The sequence below is a fragment of the Arvicanthis niloticus genome, chromosome 2 (genome assembly GCF_011762505.2).
Source record: "Arvicanthis niloticus isolate mArvNil1 chromosome 2, mArvNil1.pat.X, whole genome shotgun sequence".
Taxonomy (NCBI): domain Eukaryota; kingdom Metazoa; phylum Chordata; class Mammalia; order Rodentia; family Muridae; genus Arvicanthis; species Arvicanthis niloticus.
In genome coordinates this window covers 76,475,303-76,485,197 of record NC_047659.1, presented here as the reverse complement: position 1 = coordinate 76,485,197, position 9,895 = coordinate 76,475,303, and the positions used below count along the sequence as shown (strand labels likewise).

Sequence of the window (9,895 nt, the reverse complement as noted above, 5' to 3'; positions counted from 1 at the left end):
TGCAGAAGCATGGCTGTTTGAGATAGATGCCCAGAACCCATGTCAATATGGACGGAAAGACCAACACACAAAGTTGTCATCTTACTTCTGAACACTTGGCATGGCATGTGGACACCACCATCCACACCCACATAGCACATATACACACACAAACACACACATACACATTCATCATCATCATCATCATCATCATCATCATCATCATCATCATCATCATCATGATGGCAGGGTCTCATTATGTAGCCCTGGCAAACCAGGCTGGTCTTACAGGCCTCCCAACTCTGCCTCCCAAGTGTTGCAAAGTGTCTCCTTCAAATCATATCTTAGTTGTGCATTTTCTTCAGATAAACAGAATTTAGGAATTTAAAATGTCTTTTTTTTTTTTTTTAAAGAGTGGCACATTTATAGTGTTGTGAGCTTTTTTCTTTTTGTTGTTTATTTTTTATTTGAAAGCAGCAGCATTGTGTTTGTCATTTTAAGGTAGATACAATTATTAGGTTATCTGTCATATTACAATATTTAAGTCTTTATTTTATATCCTTTAAGATACATTAAACACACACACATCAACTGCAAACGTGAAGGGGAGAAAGCATGGTGCCCAACCAAATTCCACGTTTCGGCAATACTCCACTCATTCTTTTAATAGAGTTTTAAGAAATGTCATAATGACCTGAGCTTGAAATATCTCTAGGCATTTTCTCTGATGCTCATGACATGGCACTGGGGATGTCATAAACTGCAGAAAAACAGGGGCTGCCAGACAACCAAAGTATGGAGGCACAGGCCTGCTTTCTCTGACCGGAGCTCACCATACAAGGATGGCAATGACCTCACACCTGCACCAGAAGAAGGCATCATGTGACATAACTGTATTCATCTGCAGACACTTGGCTGCCCTCGATGGATTGCTCATCTATCAGAACTTCTATGCACTTCTTAATCATGCTGATACTGGGATTGAACCTGACTCTTGACTGACTGATTACCTCTTGAATGAGGGCTTTGTGCCAAAGGACTGCATGTTTTCATGATGCAGACAATAGCAGCTTGAAGACACATTTCCCAGTCCTCAGCTACAGAACTTCTAGTCTGTTTCCTTCTGCATTGACCTAGTAATTTTACATTTTGTTCTCTTACTGCTGAAGCTCATATTTAATGAAAATGAAGATTCTGCAATGATATCTTCCTTTTCTGAATCATGGTTATTCATTTCCACATCAAGTAATTATTTGATTGTTTTGGTCAGCTCCTTTTCATTCATCGGGATGCTGTCTTGAAGTTCTTTGTAGCTGACAGTTTCACTGTTGTTAAAGGCAAGAAGAACTGCCATTTGCTAGGTTGTAACCATAGCTACATATGGTTTTCCCAAATAGTTCATTTTAACTTCACCTGTATAGAAATAATGTAACCATGGCAGTTTCCTTTCACTAAAATGCTGGATATAAGACAATTCAAACATCTGTACACTTTTTTCTAATTGTTGGGGAATTGCAAATGTGGATGAAGGAGCCTGAGGGAGAGGCCATGCACCAGCCTGAAGGATGTATATTTGGATACTAATCCCCAAATCAATCACGGTGTCTTGGTTTCTTGAGACGCGCTACCTCGCTGATAAGGAGAACGCCACACTCAGGATTCTTCTGACAGCATTTATTGAACAGCTCTCAGGATGGTAAGGTGGAGGGAAGGACGCCGAGCTCAGAAAGCCCGCTGCTTAAATAGAGCTTTGTGAGACGTGCAGATCCCTTATTGGCTCAAATCTTTCATCCAATTGTCATACTCGGTTTTCGCGCCATGCGCAGGCGCATTCTCAAGTAAAGCTTCCATGAAGAACCAGGAAGCAGAAGCCTGCGCCATCTTTTAATGGCAAATGCGGCTCCTCACAGTTTCTGATGAAACTGTTGGACTTATTGTTGAGATCAGCGCTGACACTCATGTCTGTGTACATTCGATGCAGCTTGCTGGTAAACTCATAACCACAGGCTTGCTTTAATTTATTGATCATGGCTTCTTCAGAATCCATAGACATAGACAACCCATGAATTAGACGTTTTGCTAGCATTCATGCATAGAACTTCTGAAAGACATCCTTGTCACCGATGTACTTGAAAACTGTGATGAAACTGTTGAACTTGCCCTCCACTTCATTCTCACTCATCCCCTTCACTGACTTCTTTAGCAAGTTGTCACAGTACTTAGCAAGCAGTTCAGGGGCTTTGCAAACAGACTTGTGTTCTCTGTAATTTACAACAGATGTAAGGGCCTTATCTAAAAGCACTCACAAAATGCTGATCACCATTCAAAACAGGGTTGATAAATTGAACAAATTTACCAGATATTTCCAAAACTGATTCCACAAATAGTGTTGACATATGTTCCTGAGTAAGGTTACTGGTTGCTCTAAGGCCCTCGTCATGGATGTGTTTCTGCAGCTCCTCAATCATATGAGGTAAAGCACTGAACACACACAGCACGGAGTAAGATGTACATATTTACCATGTCATTCTTCCTCTCTTGCAGAATGATACTGTGGCACTCTGAATGTCAGAACTGTAAGTGGTCTGCTACCATCAGCTGCTAACACTCACGAATCACTTTAGTATATGAACTTGGATGCAAATATTTTTGACATCTAATTTCTTCATCTTTTAACCTACCTAGAACCTTTTCCATATACTGTGAACAATTTGAGTCTTGTAATAAATTTGAAGCTTCTTGCTTGTAATATCCTCCCATTTCAGTCAGAAAGGGAGACACAAATACTCCCCCCCCCCCCCCCGATAAAACTTTAAGGGAAGTTTTTTCTTATACTGTTCAACAGGAACTAAGGAGTTAGTAACCCCATGGATTACTTTCTGGTTGGGGTCTTCTCCACCACGATCATGGTTAATTTCTGGAAGCAGCACCTGGATGAGGGTGTTCTGAAGGGGTTCAGCCATTAACGTCCTCCACATATCCAATGCTAGCTCTCCTATTTCCATAAGGGGTTCATTCATACCTACTCCACCATAGCCGCATTGTACATCAGCTCCCGCCGGTCTATTCCTTTTAATACACTGGGTATTAAGATACCTATATAAGCAGTCCATATAGTCGGCGCCCTTGCTGTATTCTTCCCAGTACCTGTGATACATAACAAGCACTTGTTCTTCAAACTCCAGTACTCTGTTATACAAATGCCAAACGTGATTTTCAAAAAAAAAAAAAAAAAAAAAAAAAAATCTTTGTTCTGGAATAAAGTCTTTCTCCAAGTGGTTCAGGATAGGCCACACATATAGCATAGATATCTGAGAAGCGGTCATTCCATGTTGCTCGCTCGACTTATTCCAACAAAACAACAGCTTTGATTGTAGTTAGGAGCTTGTTCCATGTCTCATCAAAATCCACTATTCTTGCCGGGTGGTGGTGGCGCACGCCTTTAATCCCAGCGCTTGGGAGGCAGAGGCAGGCGGATTTCTGAATTCGAGGCCAGCCTGGTCTACAGAGTGAGTTCCAGGACAGCCAGGGCTACACAGAGAAACCCTGTCTCGGAAAAAAAAAAAAATCCACTACTCTTGGTTTTTAAAGACATTATACATGTTTAGTGTTGAAATCTTCTGCAGAAGCAGGGCTAGGGCAGGGACTCAGGAAGGGAGGCAACCCGCAGGCATGAAGGACAGAACCCCCTGCTCGGAGGATTTAAGCAATTTTGTGGAGCTGTACAATGTGTTTGTGTCTTAAGGTTTTACTACAAGTTTCTTAAGGGCCGGGGCAATGGCTCTGCAGGTAAGATCACTTGCTGCTTTCCAGAGGACCTAGGTTCAGCTCTCAACACACACATAATGACTCTCAACTGCCTGTAGCTTGAGTCCTAGAGGGCAAGATGGCCTCTTCTGGCCTCCTTGGGCAGTACTAACATGGTGCACAGAAACACATGCAAGTAAAACATCAATATACACAAAAATAAGTAAATAAAAATTTTCAGGCTTTTAAAACTTGAACTTATAAAAGATAGATAAGTGAAATAAATGTAGCATACTCTGCTCCCTTCACTGATCAGCAGCTAGAGAGCAGTCCGATATGTACCACATCCCACCAACCCAGGGCAAGCACACCTTGAAAAAGCCAGGAATAAAGACACAGGCAAATAGTCAACACTTGTCTTAAAACCATCTCTTCTTTCCCAGCTAGCTTTGTATTTGCACTAGTTTGCTAAGTCCTTGGATGGCTCTGAGGACTGAGAGGACTAGGGGATGTGAGAGAATAAAAGGCAGGCAGGTAGACAGACAGACGGACGGACAGACAGACAGACAGGTTTGGTGGCCTGGGCTTAGTTGGAGAAGCTGCAGCATGGTGGGAGTTCAGTGGGCTGATTATATAGAGTTGATGGAATAGATGTGTTTACCTAATCTCATTAGGTGCAGTCTCTGTAAGAGAATGGTGTTTTTAAGTTTAAGAAAGATTTTAAAAGATTATGGAGGTGAGTGGAACGGTCAGAGGACCTTCACCTGGGTATTTAACCAGCTCTTCAAAGCAGTTATATACAATTCTGCCCTAATTGTACTTGGCCTTGGGAGAATCTCAGGGAAGGGCCTAGAGGAGGGGGCTCCATCCATGCAGCCACAGGGAAGCCATTGTACCTGCTAGGTACAATAGACCTTCCAGGGTGGCTGTTTTATTTTTTTTTTCACTGTTCCAGGTTTATTTGGTGTTTTCATTGGCATGACAGTTGAGTGGTTGGTTCCGTCATCCATATGCAGATCTTATATTTCACATAATATTGCAATGTACACTACAGACACACATAAAATATCCTGGAGAACATTTATGCTCAAGATATGCATAATGGCCTTACACACTGGAGCCAGGTTATCACTAACTTCGAACTCGTTGGCCTAGGCATGTTTGGTGAAGGTGTGCAGGGCAGCAACATAGCAGCTCACAGGGTAATGGAAGCCTGCACACAGTTGGTAGTGTGTTTTGGAGACAGTGGAACTGCAGGGTGACTGTTGTAAAGTCACCTATGCTCCTGTTCATAATCCCTCACCCCTTGCTCCAAAACAAACTCATGAACTTTGGTGAAATTGAACTTTGATTTGTCATTGTGGTCTTATTTGAGCTGGACATTGTCCATCCCTCCCCAAAGGGCAAACATTCTCTAATAGACAACTAAGTAGGTTTTTGTCACTAAGCCTGATCACCTGAGTTTGATTTTTGGAATCCATGTGGTAAAAGGGGAGAGCTGGCTTCCACAGGTTCCCTTCTTACCACTACGTGTATGCTGTGGAGGGAAAAAATACGAACTCATGGGCATATTAAAGTGGAAATTTAAATTGCAAAGACCAGGCCAGTGAACTTACTGAATATGCCAAACCAAAGAAGGATGCAGTGCTCTTGCCAGACCCTCATAAAGAGGAGGGCACTGAATGTTGCCATGGCAAAGGCTGCAACCAACCTGCCGTCTGACCATCTGGCTTGTGCACCAAGGGAAGGACAAACAGAAGCTCTCAACTGCCCCTAGGGCTCAGCTCAACCACAGCTGTGGATATAGTACCCTCAAGTTCCCAGCTGTACATCTGTTTATTCATCTGGAGAGTTCCTGTTCCTCACCTTCTTGTTCTGTAGTCCTCCATCTTGACTACGGCCTCCAGGGTCCCGATATCGCGACATTTTGATTCAATCCTAAAATGCAGCTCAAACTTTGTAACTCTGCCTGATACTTTCCGAGATAATTCCAACATCCCTCCAATGGGGTTCCTTACTCAACAGTAACTGCTCCTGAGATCTTGCAGACAGGAGTCGTGGTGCTCTGACACTGTCCCTCTCTGTTCTCTCTGACCCTTTCTTTCCAGGTCTCCTCCCCAGTAACGCTGGGTTTTACCCAGTACTATGCTTCTGAGTTCTCAGAAACATTTAGGACATAGGCTCTGTGCTCTCGTCCTCTGTCTCTCCATTTCCCTTCACCAACCCAGTCCCAACACCTCTCATGTCAGAACCTTCCAGTGGGGCGGAAGCTGTACACTTGACTTTCCCAAGTGTGGAGGAACCAGGGAGTGCATCAGGCTGACCTCCTGCATGATGCTCAGCCTGATCTCTCTGCTTAAAGGATGACAACTCCAAACTTATTCCCACGGACCTCTCCCTGGGGGTACTTCATGAATGCCTGCCATTCCTCCAGCTTTGACTTCCTGTAGATTTTACACAGAATTCATTCTTACTTGGTGTTAGTTGTTAGACATCCTACCGTAGTCCAGAACAGACCACTCCAGACCACACGGTTCCAAGGGGGGGGTGCGTTATTCAGGAGCTAGAGCAAAGGTGGGGGGAAGAAGATGGAAGAAGAGAGAAGTAGAGGCCGGCCACAACCACGTGGAGAGGAAGAGGGGAGAGGGGACAGAGAGGCAAGAGGGCAAGAGAGTAAGAGATTAAGAGAGTGAGGAGGGGGCAAGCAGCCCCTTTTATAGTGGACCAGGCCTACCTGGCTGTTGCCAGATAACTGTGGGGAGGAGCATATCTGGCTGTTGCCAGGTAACTGTGGAGGTGGAGTTTAGACAGAATACTAACACTTGGGGCTTCCCAGGCCTAATAAACAAGATATCTTCACTCCTGGGTGTTTTCTACTTTAGGGGCAATAGGACCTGGAGAGCCAATAAATGAGGTGGACCAAAGGCTCACACAATAGCCAAGTTTGTGTAGAGCATCAGACAATTTATACTCTGAGGGTTAAGTAGGGTCACATGAGTAAACCATACAATCACAAGAACAAGCCTCACGTGGTGGGTAAGCAGCATGTGGAAGACCACATGCATGTGGTGGACAAGCTACACGTGGGAGTCCGATGGGGCAAAAAACATGTTTTCCCGCAGAGGCAAATAAACAAATATGACAGCCAGTTGTAGCTAGTAATCTGAAGTAAACTCATTCCTATCAGATATACCTGGGAGGAACACAAAAACACATTCCAAGAACAATTTCATGTTTTTGAAGAAACTGAGGTCACAAGACTCTGTTTTGTTGGCGTTTTCTCACAACTACTCAGAATTCTCATAGGACTCCATTCTTGGACCGTGTGAACTGTGGACACCTGAACATCAATCTTTATGGACATTCAGCTTGGCAGAGTCAACTTTGAGACTTGGGTTTTTAAAAAGTGTTTGGTACTATATTTGTTGCTTTTGTTGTTACTGTGTCCATATAGTTGACAAGAAGAGACCCAAGAAATGAAGGGTTTGGTTTGGCTTACAGTCCAAGGAGAGACAGTCTGTTACGGTCTGTGTTCTACTTAGCTTCTCTGTTGCTGTGATACTCGTGACCAAATGCATCTTGGGGAGAAAGGGACGTATTTGGCTCACATGCTACAGTCTGCCATTGAGGGAAGCTGGAGCAGGAACTGAATGGAGCAGGGACCAGGGAGGAGCTCTGCTTACTGCTTTGCTCAGTTTGGTTTCTTATCCCACCCAGAACCACCTGTCCAGGGACGGCACTGTCAACAGTGGCTGAGCTCTCCCATGCCAATCATCCATCAACACAATGTCACGCAGACTTGCCCACAGACTTGTCTGATGGAGGCAATTCCTCAGCTGAGGCTTTCTCTTCCCAGTGACTCCAGCTTATGTCATGTTGAAAGAGCAAAACCCTAAAAAACTAAAAAACAAATACAACCGCCAGCACAGCAGAGAAGGCAAAAGAGTAAGGCAGCTGGTTGCATTATGTCTGAAGTAAGGAAGCAGAAAGTTGCCACTGGTTTTTTTTTTCCTTTTTATGCCCTCTGGGACCCCACCCACAATAAGTATGTCTTCCCACTTTAGTTAACCCAAAAGAGAAAACTCCCTATAGGTATGTATACCCAGAGGTTAGTCTCATGATTCCAGATTGTCCAGCTGACAACATTAACCATCACAGCTACTAAGGATACACCTACTAGTTTCCAGTAGCCAGTTTACAGTGATGCATTTAAATAGCCTTTCATCTAATCTATATTAAGCTCTCACTAAATCAGTTCCATTAAGTCTTCTGAATCACAGGACCCTGGCTCTGGAGAACAGAGACTCCTATGCTTTATGGCCCTCAACAAGGAGGTACTGAGGTCTGAAGGAGTTTGGTATCTGGCCCAAAGGCCATCTCTCTTTCATGGTGTCTCTGTGCCAGGTGCTTCTTGTGAAGAGGAGATGATTAACAGTGAGGTGAGACCTAAAGTATTCCAGAAACTGGAGCTGCAATGAATGGCCTCAGGTATCACTTGAGTCTCTCAGCCATCCCAGGGAGAAGTGCCTGGGTTATGCCTTCAGCTCCTTATATTCTAAATCTTCCCTCTGAGACAGATGGGAAGACCGGACAGGGAAGGTCCATGATTAGTTTCTATAACCCTGCATACACAGAAAGCATGGCATGAATGCATGCAAAATACCATTGCTCACAAATGCATATTCAATCTGTAAATTAGCATCAGAATAGCCCTGCCAGAGCTGGGGTGGATAGCATCAAAGTAGTTAGTCCAGCCAGACGGGAAAAACAAAGCTTATAGGGTGGATCCCTGGAAACTGGGCGTGGTGATTAGGACCCATATCTCAGTCTTAGTCTTCTCAGTCTTCTTAGTCTATCTCAGTCTTCTCCTACGGTCAGGTATGTGAGAAAGTAGAGAGGGTGGGGATGAGAGAGCTACCCTAGAGAACAGAAGAACGTGCCACACAACACCATGTCCCTCCGGACCTCCTGGAGATCCTGAAATTGGTCATGATGATGGGGATATTTCTCTGCTCCTAGTGTTGCTCACATGGTTTTACACTCACGGTAACACCACAGGGGTGTGCTTTGCTGTTTGTGTTGTCTATGTGCACATGGTGTAGTTTTCTGATGTCCTCACTGCTGCTGTTCCTGTTAAACACCGCTTGGGTTCTGTGCTTCTTGGTTGCACTTGGCGGCCCCCACACCCACAGCTTTCCTAGGACATGTTCAGAAACTGACAATGCCAACCAAGATTAGCTCATTGCATACTATCTCCACCTGCAGAAGCATGGCTGAATGTGGCTGGAGAAATCTCCCTTCCGTGATGACTGAGTTTATGACCTAATGGGAAGCACTTAGCTGAGTGCACATTATATTAACAGTGGTGTGATGAAATACTCTGGTAAAAGCAGCATAAGGGAGAAAGGGTTTATTTAGCTCACAGTTCCAGGTTATAATCCATCATGATGGGGTGATCATAAAGGCCAAGCTTGAGGGAGCTGGTCCCATTGCATCAGTAGCTAAGAAGCAGAGAGTACTGAGTTCATGCTTCCTAGTCCTCAGCAGCTTCTCCACTTTAGATAGTCCAGGGTTCCCAGCCACAGAATGGTGCCATCCACAGTAAATAGGTCTTTCCACCTGTTGGAATGTTGGATTCTAAGATCCAAACCAGGGGACCTGCTCCCCCAGAATCACACACAGACAGAGAATTCACTGCAACAACATGAGGTTTAGTGATTCTGGTGCACCAGGACTCTCTCCCAAGCCGGCAACAGAGCCCTGAACAAAAACTGGGAGCCGTTCTTATACAGCGTACACGAGGGCAACCACAAAGGGCCCCAAGGGCTGACCTTCTCAGGTCCGGTCTATAGAGGACTCAGATTCACACATAACTTTCTTCCTGTTCACCTCCCATCCTGGAATGTGTCTCTGTGTTCTGGGCCTTCCCCAGCCGCAGGTGGGTTCTCTTCTCTGTGATCTGAGGAATGTTAATCAGCCTCTCCCTTCCTCTTCTGAATGTTAATCCAGCAAGTGTCCTCTAACTAAGGAATATGCCCCTCCAGGATGTGTCCTGGGATGGTGGGATTCTTTTAATCTTCAATTTAAACCTGGAAAGACTAGAAAGTCCTACACACCTTACTCAATAATCAAAATACCTGCTCTCTCCAGGCACACTCAGAGGCCCATC

The 9,895-nt window shown here is 44.5% G+C and overlaps 1 pseudogene; it reads right to left on the bottom strand.

Annotated features, from left to right (window-relative positions):
* Nucleotides 1-857: 857 nt before the first annotated feature.
* On the bottom strand, nucleotides 858-3,171 carry LOC117703194 (cullin-2 pseudogene; annotated as a pseudogene).
* Nucleotides 3,172-9,895: the final 6,724 nt, after the last annotated feature.